The following is an 18917-nucleotide window of genomic DNA, read 5'->3' as shown; positions in this document are numbered from 1 at the left end:
GCAGTATGTTTTTCCACTTATTATCTCATGAATGTTTTCCATGTTATTAAAAATTATTTGAGAATATCATGGGATGGCTACATAATACCCTATAATATGACTGTACCATAATTTACCTTTTCATTAATTTCTGGACAGTTATTTAGCTTCTAATTATTCTGAATCATGACATATTATTCACCATTGAATTTACATAATCTTTGGTGACACATATTTCTTGGGCATGCACCTTTTTTGCTTATCAAGCCATGGCAGATAATTTTTTTTCACGTATAATCATTACTTTTTTGTTTGTTTCCCCTTGTACGCTTATCCTTTACTGAAGGAAGTTGTTAAATTTTAAAAACAATAGCTTTTTTTAAGTTTGAGATGTTTATATATAAACTCTGAAATAGGTTAGAAGGTAAAATTACAAATCCTGATGACAGCAGTTTATGATGGAAATGCTTACGGGCCTTTAAATATAGCTTGGTAGGGAAGGGCGGGAGTGAATCAAGTTGTTACAGTTTGTTCCAGGAAGGGCATTTTGGATGAACGCCATCTACTTTTACAAAGATGTCCTGTGATTTTAGTTATATTTGCTCCACTTAACCTTTCCCAAAGTGATTGCTGAAACAAATGTATGTGGTACACTAAAAGAAATTAACATAATTATAATTCCTTTGGTTAATTGAAAACAGGCAATTCTTTTTCTCCGAAGATATTACTTGAATTACAATCAAAGTACTGAATTTGAGCATGGTTTGGGCATGTCAGATAACCTAGATCAAGGAGACACCAGTGGTCAGTTCATCTAGCCAGCTGCCTTCCTGGTGGACTATCCTTTATCTATTTAATGTACTTGTCAGAGTGAGAAAATTCCAAGAACTTTGCTAGATTTTATTTCAGTGATTTAGAGTCTTCCTTGTTAAAAATAACAACACTCACATCTGAGCTTTTACTGCTGCAAGCATGGACTCTGCACCAGGCCCTATGCTGCTGACTTTATGTAGTTTCACAATCCTCTCAAAATTGTACTGGCCGTGCCCCGTTATCCCAATTGTACAGATGTGAAAACTAAAGTTTAGGAAGTTAAATCACTTGGCCAACCTCACACAGCTAAAAAGGTGTCCATTTTTGGCCGCAGAACCAAAGCAGTCCTGTACAGCCTACAAGCTGTCAGAGAGTTCTTAGCCATATAGTTAACTGATTACATGAGAAAATGGCTAAAATTGGGCTTCTAAAAAAATGTTAAGCAAATATAATGAACAAATTTAGTGTGCATCAGAAATTTAGTAAGCATCAGAAAGCAAATTTGGACACTTAATGGTTGACTTCCTAACTCTTCTAAAAGGGGGACACAATTATGTAGGGAGGAAAAAATCCTCGTTTTTATTCTTCCTGGCTAGAGATCTTGGCAGCTGGGAAAGTGGTTGCTATTATTGTGACTTTACCCATTGTATGCACAGATTCATACTTCCAGGTTCTCCATCCTACACCTTTTATAAACACCATGTTTAACTTGGAAAGGGAAAATGTTATTCTTGGCAACACTTATATACCAAAAGTAGAAACTGTAGGGGACCACCAAGGGATATATCAACCAGGAAGCAGAAACCCTAAAGAATATATCTAACATTTAACTTTAATACTGTTTACAATGCAGGTCTTCAACAAGGGAGAAAATTAGGTTTCAAAGTTTACTAGGAGGCAGGGAAACCGCAAAATGAGACCCGTGTCCCATGTATTTATGACTAGAATAATTTACTGATACTTTGTGCTTCTTATTACTGTTATCATTGCCACATATCAAGAAAGTCATTAGATAGTTGATAGGGAACTGGCATTAAGATGAGCAAAGCAGTTAAAGGACCTGCTTTTTGAGAATAGCCTGAGACCATAGTTTCGTGTTAGCAAAAATACATAGATAGGGTACAGATATTAATACAATCATAGCATTTGTCACTGAATCCTCAAATGTTAAGACTCAAGGGTCTCTTTGAAAATTAAAAGAAAAATAAAAGTGAAAAAGTACTGCTTTACACTGTTGAAAGTAAACTTTTAAGAAATGTTACTAAAATGTTATTCTAAAAGGGGATACAGGCTAAAAAGAGGTTGGTAGATTCACAGAAAACAGAGATCGTTCATTGCTGACAGATTCACAGTAAGTAATTATGAGAAATTGAGGATATTCACTTTTGTGTTAAAATCCTGGGTTAGGAGAGGCTCACTGGACTAACCAAGAAGGCCAATTATTCTCTGTAGAGTTCACCAATGCTTCACTGACTACCTGTGGACCCATCATGGACATTGATCTTTTAGGTAAAATAGAGTAAAAATAAACTAGTAGAAAAAGAAATGGAATAAAATATAAGATCTACAAAATATGAGCCCCAAATTTTATCATTAGATTGAATAGACATGAAATTACTCTGACAAATTTCTATAAAAGTTTCTAAGAGCTTCCAGGCAGTTTCTAGACCTATCTCAGATTATTAACAACCAGTTCGTAGACCAGCACTTGCCCATGGTCCATATTTTGTGGAGCACTGTTCTCAGCTTAAATAGAACCTAAAACTTTGTTCTCATGTTAGTGCCCCTTTCTGTCTTCATTATTCCTGTCCTTGCTTGTCCTTTTACTATGCTCTTTTATTCTTTATTTAAAAGTAGATTGAACATAATAATTGTGAGCTGTTAAGGTAAGAGACACAGTGCAGGTACAGATGTATGTCTGTTTTTGAGTTTAATAAAATGAATATGCAAAATCAAAAATGACATGTACCTATACGTGTACATTAATACATGGTCTACTGGATTTTAAGACTCTACACCATTGTTTCTTAGAAATGTGGTTCGAAGAGTACCTGTGTCAGAATTAGCTGAGGTAACTGTTTAAAAATGCAGACTTTAGGGGGCAGAGCAAGATGGTGGAATAGAAACCTCCACTGATTGTCCTCACCACAGTAACACCAAATTGGACGACTCTCCACACACAAAAAAACACCTTCATAAGAAGCAAAAATTGGGTGAGCAATCACAGTATCTGGTTTTAATTTCATATCACTGAAAGAGGCACTGAAGAGGGTAGGAGAGAGAGTTTTTCAATGCCGACACTACATCCCCTCAACCTCTAGCAGCAGCGAGTGGCACAGAGGGAGAATCTATGTGCTTGGGGAGGGAGAATGCAGTGTTGTGGGACTTTTCATTGAAATGCAGTGCTGCATTGTCACAGCAGAAAGCAGCACTGGGCAGAACCTAGCTGGCACCCACAGAGGGAGCATTTAGACCAGCCCTAGCCAGAGGGGAATCACTCATTCTAGCAGTCAGAACCTGAATCCCAGCAAGCCTCGCCACCATGGGTTAAATTGCTCTGGGGTCGTAAATAAACATTAAAGGCAGTCTAGGCCACAAGGACTGCAATTCCTGGGCAAGTCCTGGTGCTGTGCTAGGCTTGGAGCCAGTAGACTTTGGGGGCATGTGACCTAGGGAGATACCAGCTGGGGTAGCCAGGGGAGTGCTTGTGCCATCCCTCTCCCACCCCCAGGCAGCACAGCTCACAGTTCCAAAAGAGACCCCTGCATTCCACTTGAGGAGAAGAGAGGAAAGAATAAAGAGGACTTTGTCTTGCAAGTTGGATACCAGCTCAGCCACAGTAGGATAGGACACCAGACAGAGTCTTGAGGCCTCCCTTCCAGGCCCTAGCTCCTGGATGACATTTTAGACACACCCTGGGTCAGAAAGGAATTCACTTCCTTGAAAGGAAGGACTCAGACCTGTCAGGATTCATCACCTGCTGACTAAAGAGCCCTTGGGCCCTAAATAATCAGCAGCAGTACCCAGGTAGTACTCACCATGGTCCTTGGTGAGACTCAAAGTCATGCTGGCTTCAGGTATGACCCAGCAGATTCCCAGCTGTGGCAGCTAAGAGGGGGGACTCCTTTTGCTTGAGAAAAGGAGAGGGAAGAGTAAGGGGACTTTGTCTTACTGCTTAGGTACCAGCTTGTCCACAATGGGTGAGGACAGTGCTCACTGGTGTCCTCAGTTCTAGGTCTTGGCTTTTAGATGGCATTTCTGGACCTACCCTGGGCCAGAGGGGAGCCCACTGGAAGAGTTCCAGGCCTGGCATCATTCACTGCAAGCTGACTGAAGAACTTTGTAAGCCTTGAATGAATATCAGCAGTAGCCAGGCAGTGCTTACCATGGACCTAGGGCAGTAGTGGCCATAGGGAGAAATGCCTGTGTTTGTGGAAAGATGAGGGCAGAGTGGAAGGACTTTGTCTTGTGGCTTGGGTGCCAGCTCAGCTGCAGTGGAATAGAACATCAAGTAGATTCCTAAGGTTTCCTACTCTAGGCCCTGGTTTCTAGATGGCATCTTTAGGCCTGCCCAGGACTAGGGGGATTTTGCCACCCTGAAGGAAAACACACAAGCTTGGCTAGCTTAGTTTTGTGCTTATTGTAGAGCCCTAGGCCCTTGAGTGAACAGAGGTGGTAGCCAGGCAGTGGTTAACATGTGCCTTGGATGAGACCCAGTGCTGTGCTGGCTTCAGGTCTGACCCAGTGCAGTCCCAGTGGTAGTGATAACAGGAGTCTGTGTGTCATTCCTCTCTTAAGTTCAGAGAGCTCATCAGACACACACACACACACACACACACACACACACACAGAGAGAGAGAGAGAGAGACTCCATTTGTTTAGGAGGAGTAAGGGAAGAGAACAAGAGTTTCTACCAGGTAATCCACGGAATTCTCTAGATCTTATCCAAGACTACCAAGGTGGTACCTATAGGAGTCTGCAAGAGTCACACTGTTACTAGGCTTGGGATGCCCTATAATGAAGATATGGCTGCAGTGACCAAAAACTTAAGATCACAACACCCAAGTCCCTTAAATATCTGGAATACCTTCAAAGAAAGACAGGTACAAACAAGCCCAGACTGTAAAGACCTCAATAAATACCTAACTCTTCAATGCCCAGACCCTGAAGAACATTCACAAGCATCAAGACCACCCAGGAAAACATGACCTCACCGAAAGAACTAAATAAGACACCAGTGACCAATCCTGGAGAGGCAGAGATTTGTGATCAGTCAGACAGAGAATTCAGAGTGACTGTTTTGAGGAAACTAAAAGAAATTCAAGTAAACAAAGAGAAGGAATTTTGAATCCTATCAGATAAGTTAAACAAAGAGCTTGAAATAACTAAAAAGAGTCAAGCAGAAACTCTGGAGTTGGAAATGCAACTGACATACTGAAGAATGCCTCGGAAACTCTTAGCAGCAGAATTGATCAAGCAGAAGAAAGAATTAGCTTGAAGACAGGCTATTTGAAAATACACAGTCAGAGGAGACAAAAAAGAATGAAGCAGGCCTACAAGATCTAGAAAACAGCCTCAAAAGGGCAAATCTAAGTTACTGGCCTTATTCAGGAGGTAGAGAGAGATAGTGGTAGAAAGTTTATTCAAAAGGATAATAACAGAAAACCTCCCAAACCTAGAGAAAGATATCAGTATTCAAATACAAGAAGATTATAGAACACCAAGTAGATTTAACTAAAACAAGACTACCTCAAGACATTTAATAATGGAACTTTCAAAGGTCAAGGATAAAGAAAGGATGCTAAAAGCAGCAGGAGAAAAGAAACAACATACAATGGACTTCCAATATATCTAGCAGCAGAGAAATACACATCAAAACTACAATGAGATATCGTCTCACCCCAGTTAAAATGGCTTTTAAAATGCTGGCGAAGGTATGAAGAAATGGGAACCCTTGTACACCTTGGCAGGAATGTACACTAGTACAACCACTATGGAAAACAGCTTGGAGGTTCCTAAAAAGTGAACATTGAACTAACATATGATCCAGCAATTACACTGCTAGGTATATATGCAAAAAAAAGGAAAGAAGTGTGTCAAAGAGATATCTGCACTGTTTGCTGCAGCACTGTTCACAGTAGCCAAGATTTGGAAGCAACCTATGTTTGTATCAACAGATGAATGGAAAAAGAAAATGTGATATATATATGTATCATATATATATACACATATATTCACAGACACACACACACACACACAATGGAGTACTATTCGGCCATGAAAAAGAATGAGATCCTGTCATTTGTGACAACATGGATGAAACTGGAGGTCATTATGTTAACTGAAATAAACCAGAGGCAGAAAGACACACTTCACATGTTGTCACTTATTTGTGGGAGCTAAAGATGAAAACAATTGAACTCATGAAGACAGAGAATAGAATGATGGTTCCCAGAGGCTGGGAAGGGTAGTGGGTTGCGGGGGGAAGTGCAGATAGTTTATGTGTACAAAAATACGGTTAGATAGAACGAATAAGATCTAGCATTTGATAGCACAACAGGGTGACAATAGTCAACAATAATTTATTGTACATTTAAAAGTAACTAAGAGTATAACTGAGTTATTTTTAACACAAAGAAAGGATAAATGCTTGAGGTGATGAATACCCCATTTACCCTGATGTGATTATTATGCATTGTATACATGTATCAAAGTATCTCATGTACCATGTAAATAAATGCACCTACCATGTACCCACAAAAATTAAAAATTAAAAATGCAGACTCCTAAGACCCATCCTATACCTACTGAATCACAATTTCTGTGGTTTGATCTATGGAGTCTGAGTTTTAAACATGAGTCCCAGATGATTCTAAGACACAATAAAATTTAAGAACTACTCTTTCAGCATGTGGGAATCTGCGTGATATGTTTAATTCTGAATCATACACTATGGTGGTAAAGTATAAATGCCAATTTTGTTCACTAATGTGAATCTATTAGAGTCTCTGAGTGTGTTATTTCAGGAGAGCATCTCTAGGGTATATTATTGTGTTCATTGCTATATGCAAAGCATTATTGGAAAAGGGTAATGTTCCCATTTTACAGACAGAAACAACATAAATGTACAGGTAAAGTAATTTTACATCCTTCTCTACTAAATAGTTTCATCTTAATTGAAGATTTTTGCATGCTTAAAACCTATTCTTAAATTCCCCCTGGTTTACAATAATATAATTTAATTTGGAATGAAAAATAACATAGCTGAAGAACCCATTAACTGTGCATTTAAAGAGTTATAAATTGAATTAGAGAAGAGGGGTTGCATTTAAACCCCTTAATATTTCACTTGGAAACATTTGTGTTTCCATTAATATGGAGTTAATGCAATGTTAACACAAAGTTCACCATTAAGGAAAAATATAATACTCATAGATATTAATATGAAATTCTCCCATGAGGAAAAATATTACATCCTAAGATCTTCAAGACATATGCCAGCCAAATAAAGCAGATACTACTATAGCTGGGTCTTTAATTCTGTGGTAGAAGTAGGTGAAGGGAAAAGAACTACGTTTATTCTAATTGGTATATAGCTTTCAGAGTTTTTGGCACATTACATCTGCTTGTGGGTATTGATCTGTTAAACATAGATAACTGAGGGTCATTTATATTTGTGTATGGAAGTAATGGATCACAATGCTGATATTTTGGCTTGAATACACATTCCTAGAGGGATTTCCTTGTCCACCTAAGATGAGGAAATCAGTCCTTTGAGGATTTTCTTCTCTTCCAAAGCATATTGATAATTTCCCAGATAAAATTGAACAACCCTGAGAAAGCAACAAGTCCTTAATTACTTTTACTAAACTCATCGTACCACACAGATTTCTCCTGAAATTGTGCAGGGTTCTGGGAAATCTCCCTCTGCACCTTTCAGCCTTGCTGTGGTGTTCTCTTGGTCAAGTTACTGGAATTCTCTGAGCTCCGTTTCCTCATCTAGGGGCTGAGGACACTTCTCAGAATTACTGTGAGAATTCTTTCGGTGAATGATTCTTAATTACTGAGCGTAATTCTTGACATTCTGTGAATGGTAGGTAGTTATTGTGGGGGGAAGCTGTAGAAGAGTGGCAAAAGTATGGGTAAGCTTTGATGTCACACAGACCCAAGATTTGAAATCCAGCTAGTTTCTAGCTATGTGATCTTCTGTGAACAAGTTATTCAATCTATCCCCTAGTTTTCTTAATTTATGACATAGGGATTGTTACTCTGGTTACTCTGAGGATTAAGTGAGTGTGTGTACACACTTATAGGGCCTAGCATGTATTCAGTTTTTATAACATAACAAATAATAGTCATGATCATTTTTAGTGAATTTAATGGCCTACTTTCTAAGCCAGATTTGAAAATACATGTATTTTGTACACATATGTCAACTTGGGTTTAGATTGGAGGTCCTACCCTTGATATTTTAGCAGCTACCTCACTTCTGTGTATATTTTCAAAAAGCTCTCTGATTTATACACGGAATGATGTGTATTCCCATTGAAAGATTTTGGGAATCTGAAAATAGAGTGACAATGGGACAAGCATTCCTCTGGCTGCTTTAGGAACACAGGGTTGGAAGAAGAAGTCTCCAATAAAAATTGCAGCAGATAGGCAGACACATGCTGTGAGGCTTCAGTAATGTATATGAGTGATGTCAGCCTCAGAGGCATGCAAAATGCAAAACACAAAGGAAATTCATAATGGGATTTTCAGGAAAAAGGTTGTTCCTTCCTGATATGCTAACCTTGATTCTAGTTTGTGTTTTTGTACCAGCATAAAGATAGGTGGAGGAGACACTGCTGAATTTTTCCATTGCCAATTTGTGTTGTAATCTGAGGACTATGTCTTTGCTCTTCCCTGCTTTACTCTCAATAAATATTCTGCAAGCTTTGGGAAATGAGCTACTTTAGTTAAGTGATGTCTTTAATTGTGTAAAGTTAATCCATTCAGCATCCATAAATCACATTTCTACCCATCCTTGCTAGATCAGTAGCTTTGAATGTTGGAAACTGTAATAATGAGTTGAGCTTGCAGTAGGAGATCTGATGGAAATGGGAAAGGTGATTGGGGGATAATTTCCATTCCTTCATTCTTAAGCTTCCCTTTCTCTCCTTTACATCAATTCTTGAAATTTCTAGATGCTGTTCTCCTTCACCAGCCTCATCCCTTCAGAGCGTGGTTCATATGCCAATGCCTTGAGTGAGCTTTCTCTTTTTCTCCTGACCACGTCATGTTGACGGCCCATCCATACTCTGAGGATGTTTTCTTTTTCCTTTGTAAGCATGTGTCATAATTGTAATTAAAGAATTCATTTTCTATTTATTTAATGTTTTACTCTCTAAAATATAAGCTCTGTGAAGCCAAGGGCTATGCTTATTTTGTTCATAGCTACCTCCCAGTGCCTAGCACCATATGATATCATAGTAAGTAAAAACATAAGAGTGTTTTGTTGATAAAAAGTTGTTGTTAATGTGCTTCCCCTTTTTATTTGTTCCTGTTGGTTTTGCTCGACTTTCACCACAACGGGGTGTGGTTTGGAGAAAGGAAAGCATATGTGAATTTATGATACTCTGGATATACCTTCTCAATATAATAATTTACTATGATTAAAGTAGTACTGGCTGAATTACTTGTGCTTAAAAAATTACCATCCCAATGAAAGAATACATGTGCGATGGCTTGAAATCGAAGCTCCAACATTCATCAACCACTGTTGCCCTGCCTTTTAGTTTCTTGCTTGGTTAGCCGGGAAATCTAATTCCATTATGATAGTGTCTTATGCTGGGGGGAAGTAGGTTTTCTCCATATAGGAAAATAGATTGTCACATGTAGGCATTGGTAATACAAGGGTGATCCAGAACCTAGAGTGCAGGTAAAGTGTTGTATGTACCAAATGTTATGGTATTTGGAAGGCAAAGAATCATGGCTTGCAGGACCAGAGTGGTAGGAGCAGCAGGTGGGATTCAGAGACCAGGGAGTGAGTGATAGTAACAGCTGCACCATAAGCAGAGTGGGTGAGTCTCTCTTCTACCCAACAGAGAGTCTGTTGGTCCGTAACTAGAAAGTAGTCAAGAGTTCAAGATTACATACTCTATCCCTACCTGGGGATAAAAACAGAGAGGCTTATGTTGTTAAGAAGTCTATTTGTTGTACATAGGCTGTAGCCAACTTTTTTTTTTTTTTTTTTTTTTTTTTTTTTTGAGACGGAGTCTCGCTCTGTCGCCTAGGCTGGAGTGCAGTGGCCAGATCTCAGCTCACTGCAAGCTCTGCCCCTCGAGTTTACGCCATTCTCCTGCCTCAGCCTCCCGAGTAGCTGGGACTACAGGCGCCCGCCACCTCGCCCAGCTAGTTTTTTGTATTGTTTAGTAGAGACGGGGTTTCACTGTGTTAGCCAGGATGGTCTCGATCTCCTGACCTTGTGATCTGCCCGTCTCGGCCTCCCAAAGTGCTGGGATTACAGGCTTGAGCCACCGCGCCCGGCCGGCTGTAGCCAACTTTGATGCCAAAAAGAGGAAATATATTTATTCTTTCTGGATTTCTTATTCTTTCTTTTTCTCCTTTCTTTTTCTTTTTAGAGACAGTATCTCACTCTGTTGCTCAGACTGATTTGCATTGGCAGGATCGTAGCTCACTGTAGCCTTGAACTCCTGGGCTCAAGCGCTTCTCCCACCTCAGCCTCCTGAGTAGCTGGGACTACAGGTGCATTCCACCATACTGAGCTAAGTTAAAAAAAAGGTTTTGTAGAGATGGTGTCTCACCATGATCTTGAACTCCTGGCCTCATGCGACCCTCCTACTTTGGCCTCCCAAAGTGCTTGGATTGTAGGCATGAGCCATGGTTCCTGGCCTAGATTTATTTTTCTTATCTCCCAGTGGTGACTGAGCCCACTGTGGACCCATTGGCCACCTAAGTTAGTGAGGTTGCTGGTGTTTTCAAGAGTGTTGTTTGAGGAAGGCAGAGTATCTTAAAAGAGCTTGGGTTTAAGTGTCTTTCAGATGAGACTTCAAATCCTGGCTGGTATCACTTCTTCTCGGTGAGCCTCAGTTTTATCATCTGTAACATGGGCCTAATGACACTACTGACCTTATTCTTACAGCACAGTGGCACTCATTTGATACTATTTTAAAAGCATCTCCTATGTGTTCCTGGCACATAGTTGCCATTCTGAGCATACTTGCTATTATTATTGTTTGCTAGGACGCTGGAAAGTCATAGTGATTTGTTCTAAAACTGGGCTGGGTTTACAAGTCCAGAAGAGGCCTGGACAGGGTGGTGGTGATCCTGGAGTGCCTGGCTTGCTATATTCACTCATCCAATTCCAGAATCAGCCCAAAGCTCTGTGGCCCTTCGAAGTTTCAGGGCAAACTGCGTCTGGGTTAAGGGAATAATAGAGAGGTAATTGCAGCCGTCAAATATAGTGTGCAGCTTAAATCTAGTTTGCATCTTTTCACAGCAAATGTACTTGACATATAAGACCATTTTGTCTCGTTTTCCTGGAGGTTTGCTGGAGAGAGATGGTCTTATAGCCTTTGATTACATTAAACCAGCACTTTGTAATTGCAACTGCTGACCCAGGTGGGCTAACAGCTTCAGAAAGCCTCTTTCTCCATTAAAGAATGATGGATCCGCACTGGGGATTTCCCTACCCCAACTCTTTCCAGTATAAGACAAGAGCATTAGCTAGATTGATGATTGTATCTATTTTCACATTAAAAGTCAGGTTTGAAAATAACTTCTGAATTGATAACTGCATGTTTGGATTTTCATTAAAGCTATAATACATTTGAAAAAACTTTAGTCCATTTTCACAGTTTGAAATCACAAGTCCACAAATTTCACTGTGGATTAGTTAAAATACTGTAAGCCCATTTCAGTAACCTAAATGAATGCTCTGTCTGATTTATGGTAATGGTAAGTTGGAGTTCTCAGGTAGTGACCACTGTATTCTGAGTAAATCAAATAGCAAGCTCCCCTTTCTGTGATTGCAGTCAGCTTGTCTGACATCAGCCCAGTCTGTGTGTGTGTGTGTGTACACATAACTCATTCTTTGGAATTCTCCCATGGAAAAGCAAAGGAAGGAAGCTGAGGGGAGGATGGGGCGATTGCATCCTGTACCCTTTACAGGGGTGTGGCCACGACTGCCTCGGCCGAAGGGACGTGATACATTTTTTTTCGCTTAGGATGCCTGGACAGTGATAAGTCTTGATGAAAGGCAGGAGTGGCTTTTATTGTCATTCGTACTGGACAGGAGCCTCTTGCTAGAGACCTGCCGGAATCCTATCTAGTATTTCATTTCTAGAACTTTGGGGAAAGAGGAAGAGAAGCAGGAGCATCCGTGAAGTGGACCTGCAGAGCTTTCAAAGCCACCTTAGAACTCCAGACCTGCCTTGACCTCAGTTCAGCTCTGGCTGCTTCTGTGAATGAAACTGCCACATGGGTTGGCCAGGTATATGATTTTAAGGAGAATGCCATATTTCTTCTTGCTGCTCCCTAAGTCTCATTTGAATGATGGATTTTAAAACCTTTGGGATTATATGAGGTAAGATACTGGAAAGTGCTGTGGAAGGAATTCCACTGTCACCTGATTTCCTTGTCCAGCTGTTTGGGATTTACAGTTTTCTCTGCCTTACACTTTGAAAAGCTCTTAAATGTGGTCACCTCCCAGCTGGATGAGGGACAGTTATTAACAAACTATGTGGCACATTGATCACTTGACAACTGGGTATAAGAGATCAGTGCTGAGATTAAAGCATGCAAAACTTTTACATATAAATAGACAATCACCTCATTGTGAATTTTTAGGGTCTGCTTGTTTTAAATGGATTGTGATGTTACTGTGATGTTAAGTACGGGTTCTACCTACAAGAAAATGCTTTGGAAATTTGCCTTAGGTTGAGTCTAAATAGATTTCATGGCAGGTTATCTGTCCCTGGAATAATCATGGTTTTTGACAAATTTTAAAGTTCTTCTCTCAGGGAGTGTGATGTGAAAACAGATTTACTTTTAAGGTAAATTTCATATGGGCAAGTATTCATAGACATCCATATTCTAGAAACTGTTGATTGAATGACAGTCTTACAACCAAACTTTAACTTGAGAATAAAACCATGGTTTTTATATATTGTCTTGTGGCAACTGTGGCAAACTGACCCAGTTTCCTATAGACCTCTAAAATTTGCAAGCAGAAAATCTACTTTAATTAATTATTTAAAAACTGAAACAACTCCAGGGCAAAATTTTAGTTTTATCCTAATCCCTTACAAGTTGGTTTTATACAGTGAAATTTTTGACTTTTTGGCTATTAAATGCCAATCAGTGATTCTCAAGAGGGGTGGTGGTGTTAATTTTTATTGCCATGTAGGGTGCAACTGGCATTTAGTGCCTGAGAGCCAAGGATGCTAATGTTTCTGCAATGTATTGAATAGACTCTCACAAAGAATTGCTCACTAGAATGCCTGTAGTGCCTCACTGAGCACAGTTTAGTGAAAAGTATGTTGATGATTTAGTAAAGACTTACATGAGCAGTCATCTCTGGAAAGGTAACTGATCTAATAAAGCAGTTTTGGGGAGGGACCCACAGGGAGCAGTCACTTCGTAACATTGTTCTTTAGGATCAGGAGCAGTGAATGTTTCAGAAATATTGCTCCCACCTGCTTCTTTTTGTTTTTTTTTAACTTCTGTTTTAGGTTCAGGGGTACATATGCAGGTTTGTTATGTGGGTAAACTTGTGTAACAGGGGTTTGTTGCACAGATTATTTTGTCACTCAGGTACTAAGCCTAGTACCCAATAATTTCTTTTTCTGATCCTCTCTCTCCTCCCATCCTCCACCCTCGAGTAGGCCGCAGTGTCTGTGGTTCCCCTATTTGTGTCCATAAGTTCTCATCTTTTAGCTCCCACTTATAAGTGAGAACATGCAGTATTTGGTTTTCTGTTCCTGTGTTAGTTTGCTAAGAATAATGGCCTCCAGCTCTATCCATGCTCCTGCAAAATACATGATCTCATTCTTTTTTATGGATGCATAGTATCCCATGGTGTATATGTACTACATTTTCTTTATCCCATTTGTCATTGATGGGCATTTAGGTTGATTCCATGTCTTTGCTATTGTGGATAGTGCTGCAGTGAACATACACAGGCTTGTGCCATTATGATAGAATGATTTGTATTGTTTTGGGCATATACCCAGTAATGGGATTGCTGGGTTGAATGGCAGTTCTGTTTTTAGCTCTTTGGGGGATTGCCACACTGCTTTTTTGTGTGGTTTTTTTTTTTTTTTAGAGACAGGGTCTCACTCTGTTGCCCAGGCTGGAGTGCAGTGGCATGATCATAGCTCATTGTAGTCTGGAATTCTTGGGCTCAAGCAATCCTCCTGCCTCAGCATCCTGAGTAGCTAGAACTGCTGGTGTGTGACACCATGCCCAGCTAATTGTAAAAAATTATTTGTAGAGACAGGGTTTGCTGTGTTGCCCAGGCTAGTCTCTAACTCGTAGCATCAAGCAATCCTCCTATCTTGGCCTCCCAGAGTGCTGGCATTACAGGCATGAGCTGCTGCCCCCAGCCATTCCCATATGCTTCCAACTAATATTTTAAGGATGAGATTAGATGAGCTCCAACAAGTATTTGGTTTAGTTCAATAAGAGTAACCTCCTTCTTTAAATAAAGTTAACTGTTAGAGTTCCTCATCCATATTATATGAACTCATTAAAATCAAAGGAATAATTTACTCCTAACCAAAGGATGCTTTTGTACTAAACATTGTATTTCATAATGATTATATATTTCTCTGAATTTTCAGCGTTAGGTGCAGTGTAAAAGTAACATCCTACAGATTCTAGAGTTTGCTAAACTTCACTTACTATTAAAAGAGATTATCTTTGAGTGCAAGCTTAATATATGCATTTTGTTTGTTTGTTTGTTTGTTTAAGATGGAATCTCGCTCTGTTGCCAGGCTGGAGTACAGTGGCACCATCTTGGCTCACTGCAACCTCTGCTTCCCAGGTTCAAGCGATTCTCCTGCCTCAGCCTCCTGAGTAGCTAGGACTACAGGCACCTGCCACCACACCCAGCTAATTTTTGTATTTTTAGTAGAGACGGGGTTTCACCATGTTGGCCAGGATGGTCTTGAGCTCCTGACCTCATGATCTGCCTGCCTTGGCCTCGCAAAGTGCTGGGATTACAGGCGTGAGCCACTGTGCCTGGCCTGCATGGTATGTTTTAAATAATTAGAGGAAAGAAAGGAGGGTCTGTAATCAAATTGCTATTATCATTCCTGGTAACTTTTTACACACATAGTGACAAGGTAGAGATTCTCAAGTTGAACACTATATTCAAGATCCTGGTTTCGTTGTGTAGGGAGATGAGGGCATCTCCATCTGGTTCCTTATCAAGCCAGGCCTAAAGCTCATTGGCAGAATTTTAAGCTTTGAGTGACCTTCCATTCAAGAACTGGGCAGCATTGAGATACTGCGTGTGAGATCCTGTGCTATGCTCTTAGTGGCATAGTTTACAATCACCGTACAGTAAGGACTTCACCCGTGCTGCCTGTTCTTTCGGCATCTGTGGATTAAGAAAGCAGTGTTTCAAGAAACATTAATGAGCATGCTTTTGTTTTAATTTATGTATATTTATGAGAAATTAGAATAAAATAAATTTTAAAAGTAAAAGCTAAGGAAATGAAGTTGGTGAATTGTGCTTTTGAGGACTCAAATGAAAACATAACTCCCTTTAAAAGAAGGAATAAATAGGGTTTCATTTTTTTTTTTTTTTTGAGACAGAGTCTTGCTCTGTCGCCCATGCTGGAGTACAGTGGCGCAATCTCAGCTCACTGCAACCTCCGCCTCCTGGGTTCAAGGGAGATTCAAACAATTCTCCTGCCTCAGCCTCCCAAGTAGCTGGGATTATAGGCACCTGCCACCATGCCCAAATAATTTTTTGTATTTTTAGTAGAGACAGGGTTTCACCATGTGGGTCAGGCTGGTCTTGAACTCCTGACCTCAAGTGATCCACCTGCCTCAGCCTCCCAAAGTTCTGGGATTACAGGTGTGAGCCACCGTGCTTGGCCCGAAATAGGTTTTTAAAACTCGTATGTTTAGCTCCTGATATATGCCAGGTTCACATACTATACTCATGTACTCCTCACAGCTTTCTGACCTGAAGTGTGATTACTGTCATTTTATAGATTAAAAAAAAAACAGAGTCTCTGCAGTTTTCAAGACTTGCCCAAGGTCATAAATCCAGTGAATGGGAGAAATGAAATTTAAAACCAAATCAGCTGTTACCTAGCAGTGGCAGCCTGGCAACATCAGTATCAAGTAATGTGTTATTCTCATTGCACCCGTAATGTGTGATATATACATAGAAAAGGAAAACATACTTTTGTTGGTGTATTAGTCCATTCCACACTGCTATAAAAAACTTCCCTGAGACTGGATAATTTATAAAGGAAAGAGATTTAATTGACTCACAGTCCACATGGCTGGGGAGGCCTCAGGAAACTTACAATCAGGGCCTAAGGTAAAAGGGAAGCAAGCACCTTCTTCACAAGGTGGCAGGAGAGAGAAGCTAGCAAAAGCAGAGAAAACTGCCTTACAAAACTGTCAGATCTCATGAGAACTCACTAGCTATCACAAGAAGAGCATGGAGGAAACCACTCCCATGATCCAATGACCTCCCTCCCTCGACATGTGGGGATTACAAGCCCTTCCCTTGACACATGGGGACTACAATTTGAGGTAGGATTTGGGTGGGGACACAGAGCCAAACTTTGTTGGTAAATAAAGGTTTATGTAGACTGAACACCAGTGGTATAGTAAACATGTTGCATTAAGGGTTTCACTGAGCTACGAAGTGGTAGAGAATCAGAGCTTTATATTTTGACTGATTAAAATTGAGTGTGGGGAAAATCGGACTTTCGGGAGTTGTTTGAATAAAGAGAGGGAGGAGAAGAGCGTAGTGGAGGTAGACAGTGAAATTACAGGATGGTGTTTGACTTGGAGAGGGCTTAGAGGAGGATGAGTGCCTCCCCCGCCCCTACCACTGAGCGTTGTTGAACTGAAGAACGTGAGATTGGGTCACAGCCTTTTGCACTAAGGTGGATATTTGTATCAGCTGTAGCTCTATCTGCACAGGTAGGATGGAGATGGAGGAGAGTCATGTCCAGGTTATGGCTCCCATGCTTGGTGGTTGGCCTGGGCATGAAGCATTGTGCATCATCCTCTCTTGCCCTTCTACAGTCTGTTCTGCACACAGCAGCCAGAATTATCATTATCATTTTTTAATGCAGATCATGTCACTTCCCTGCTTTAAATCCTTCAATGATTTTCCATTATCCTCAGAGTATGGTCTAGACAGACAGTAAGGTGTGGTGTTGAGGAGCATCGTCACTGGAGCAGGACTGAGTTCGCTCTGTACATACAGTAATTCCCCCTTATCCATGGGGGATACGTTTCAAGACCCCGAGTGGATACCTGAACCTGCGGATAGTGCTGAACCGTACCATACACTCTTTTTCCCTATACATATATCCCTATGATAAAGTTTACTTTATAAATTAGGCACAGTAAGAGATAAACAGTAACTAATAACAAAATAGAACAATTATAACAATGTATTATAGCAAAAGTTATGTGAATGTGGTCTCTCTCAAAATAGGTTATGTGATTGTGATCTCTTTCTCTCAGAATATCTTACTGTACTGTACTCACCCTTCGTCTTCTTCTTGTGATGATGTGAGATGACAAAATGCCTGCGTGATGAGATACTATGACAGCTGATCTGATAATTGAGATGGCTACTAAGTGACTGACAAGCAGGGAGCATCTACAGCATGGACCTGCTGGACAGAGAGATGATTTATATCCGGGCAGGATGGAAGGGACAATGCAAAATTTCATCACACTACTCAGAATGTGCACAATCTAAAACTTATGAGTTGTTTGTTTCTGGAATTTTCCATTTAATATTTTCAGACTAGGGTTAACGTTGGGTAACGGAAATTGCAGAAAGTGAAACTATGGATAAGGGGGGACTGCCGTACCAGCTTTATCATCCTAGACAAATTTCTTAACCTCTCCCTGTTTTACTTTCCTCATTGTTAAAAATTTTATAGATAATAGTTCCTACCCTAAAGGGTTGTTAGAGGTTTAAATGAGTGAATAAAAGTAAAACGCTAGAACAGCACTGGCACGCAGTAAGCTCTAGAGAGTGTTATTGTTATTATTACAGTCTAGAAGCTGGCCCCTCCCTGTCTGTTTCTCTCATCTCTTCTTCTCCCAGTCTCTGCCTCATTCATGCTGCTCTGGCTCCATCACTTGGATGTTCCTTGGAACATGGTAGGCTTGCTTCCGTTTCAGGGCTTTTGCATTTTTGGGTTATGCCTTTTCCCAAAATCTCCCTGTGGTTCAGTTCCCTGCTTCATTCAGGTTCCTGCTCAAATGCTTCCCTGACCAACCTATGTAAAATTGTACTCTCCTACTAACCTGTCTCCAACCCATACCCAAGCTCTCTTTCTTTAAGCCAGTTACCACTACTTGACATTGCATTTTTGTTTATGTATCTGCTTACTGACTACTTTCCCCACCAGACCAAAATCTTCACCAGGACAGGGACTTTGACTCTTTTATTCCTACGCAAATCCCTGTCACTTAGAATATTGCCTAGCAGATAGTGGATGCTCAGTATGTATTTGTCGAATGAATTTTTATAAATATCATTTTCTCTATCCCTTCTATAATTGCTATTTTCATTCTGTCTTTGAGGCTTAAACTGTTCTTTTCAACTCTCTTTGGCCTGTTACACTTGTCCAAATTATCCAAATGGAAAAAGAGCATTTACTCTGCTCTTTCTTATGAAAGTTCTTTGACAGCAGGAAGTCTTGTTCTGATACTGTGAGTCTTGTTACAGGGAATAGGATTGAGGCATTTTATCATCATGTCATAGAACATTCTTGAAGGGCCTAATGTTGGATCTTGCACTAAGGTGTTTACTGAGCTACCAAATGCTGGCCATACTTCACCATTTAAAAGGGCTTGGGTTTACATATTCATTATAAAGCATAATTGCCAAAGGAAAGTAGTCA

General features: G+C 40.2%; 1 protein-coding gene across 7 annotated transcripts in view; it reads left to right on the top strand.

Annotated features, from left to right (window-relative positions):
- Positions 1-18917, top strand: part of HECW2 (HECT, C2 and WW domain containing E3 ubiquitin protein ligase 2) — a 390676-nt gene that overhangs the window by 218275 nt on the left and 153484 nt on the right. The window contains exon 1 of one of the 7 annotated variants that reach the window (XM_009182668.4): positions 10622-12379. The exons of the other annotated variants lie outside the window; for them this stretch is intronic. The gene's annotated coding sequence lies outside the window, so the exon portion shown is untranslated. Of the gene's footprint in view, positions 1-10621; positions 12380-18917 lie in introns of those variants that run through there. 7 annotated transcript variants of the gene reach the window in all.

The sequence above is a fragment of the Papio anubis genome, chromosome 10 (genome assembly GCF_008728515.1).
Source record: "Papio anubis isolate 15944 chromosome 10, Panubis1.0, whole genome shotgun sequence".
In the NCBI taxonomy this organism is placed as follows: domain Eukaryota; kingdom Metazoa; phylum Chordata; class Mammalia; order Primates; family Cercopithecidae; genus Papio; species Papio anubis.
The sequence above is the reverse complement of the archived record's forward strand: the minus strand, read 5'-3'. Positions and strand labels throughout refer to the sequence as shown.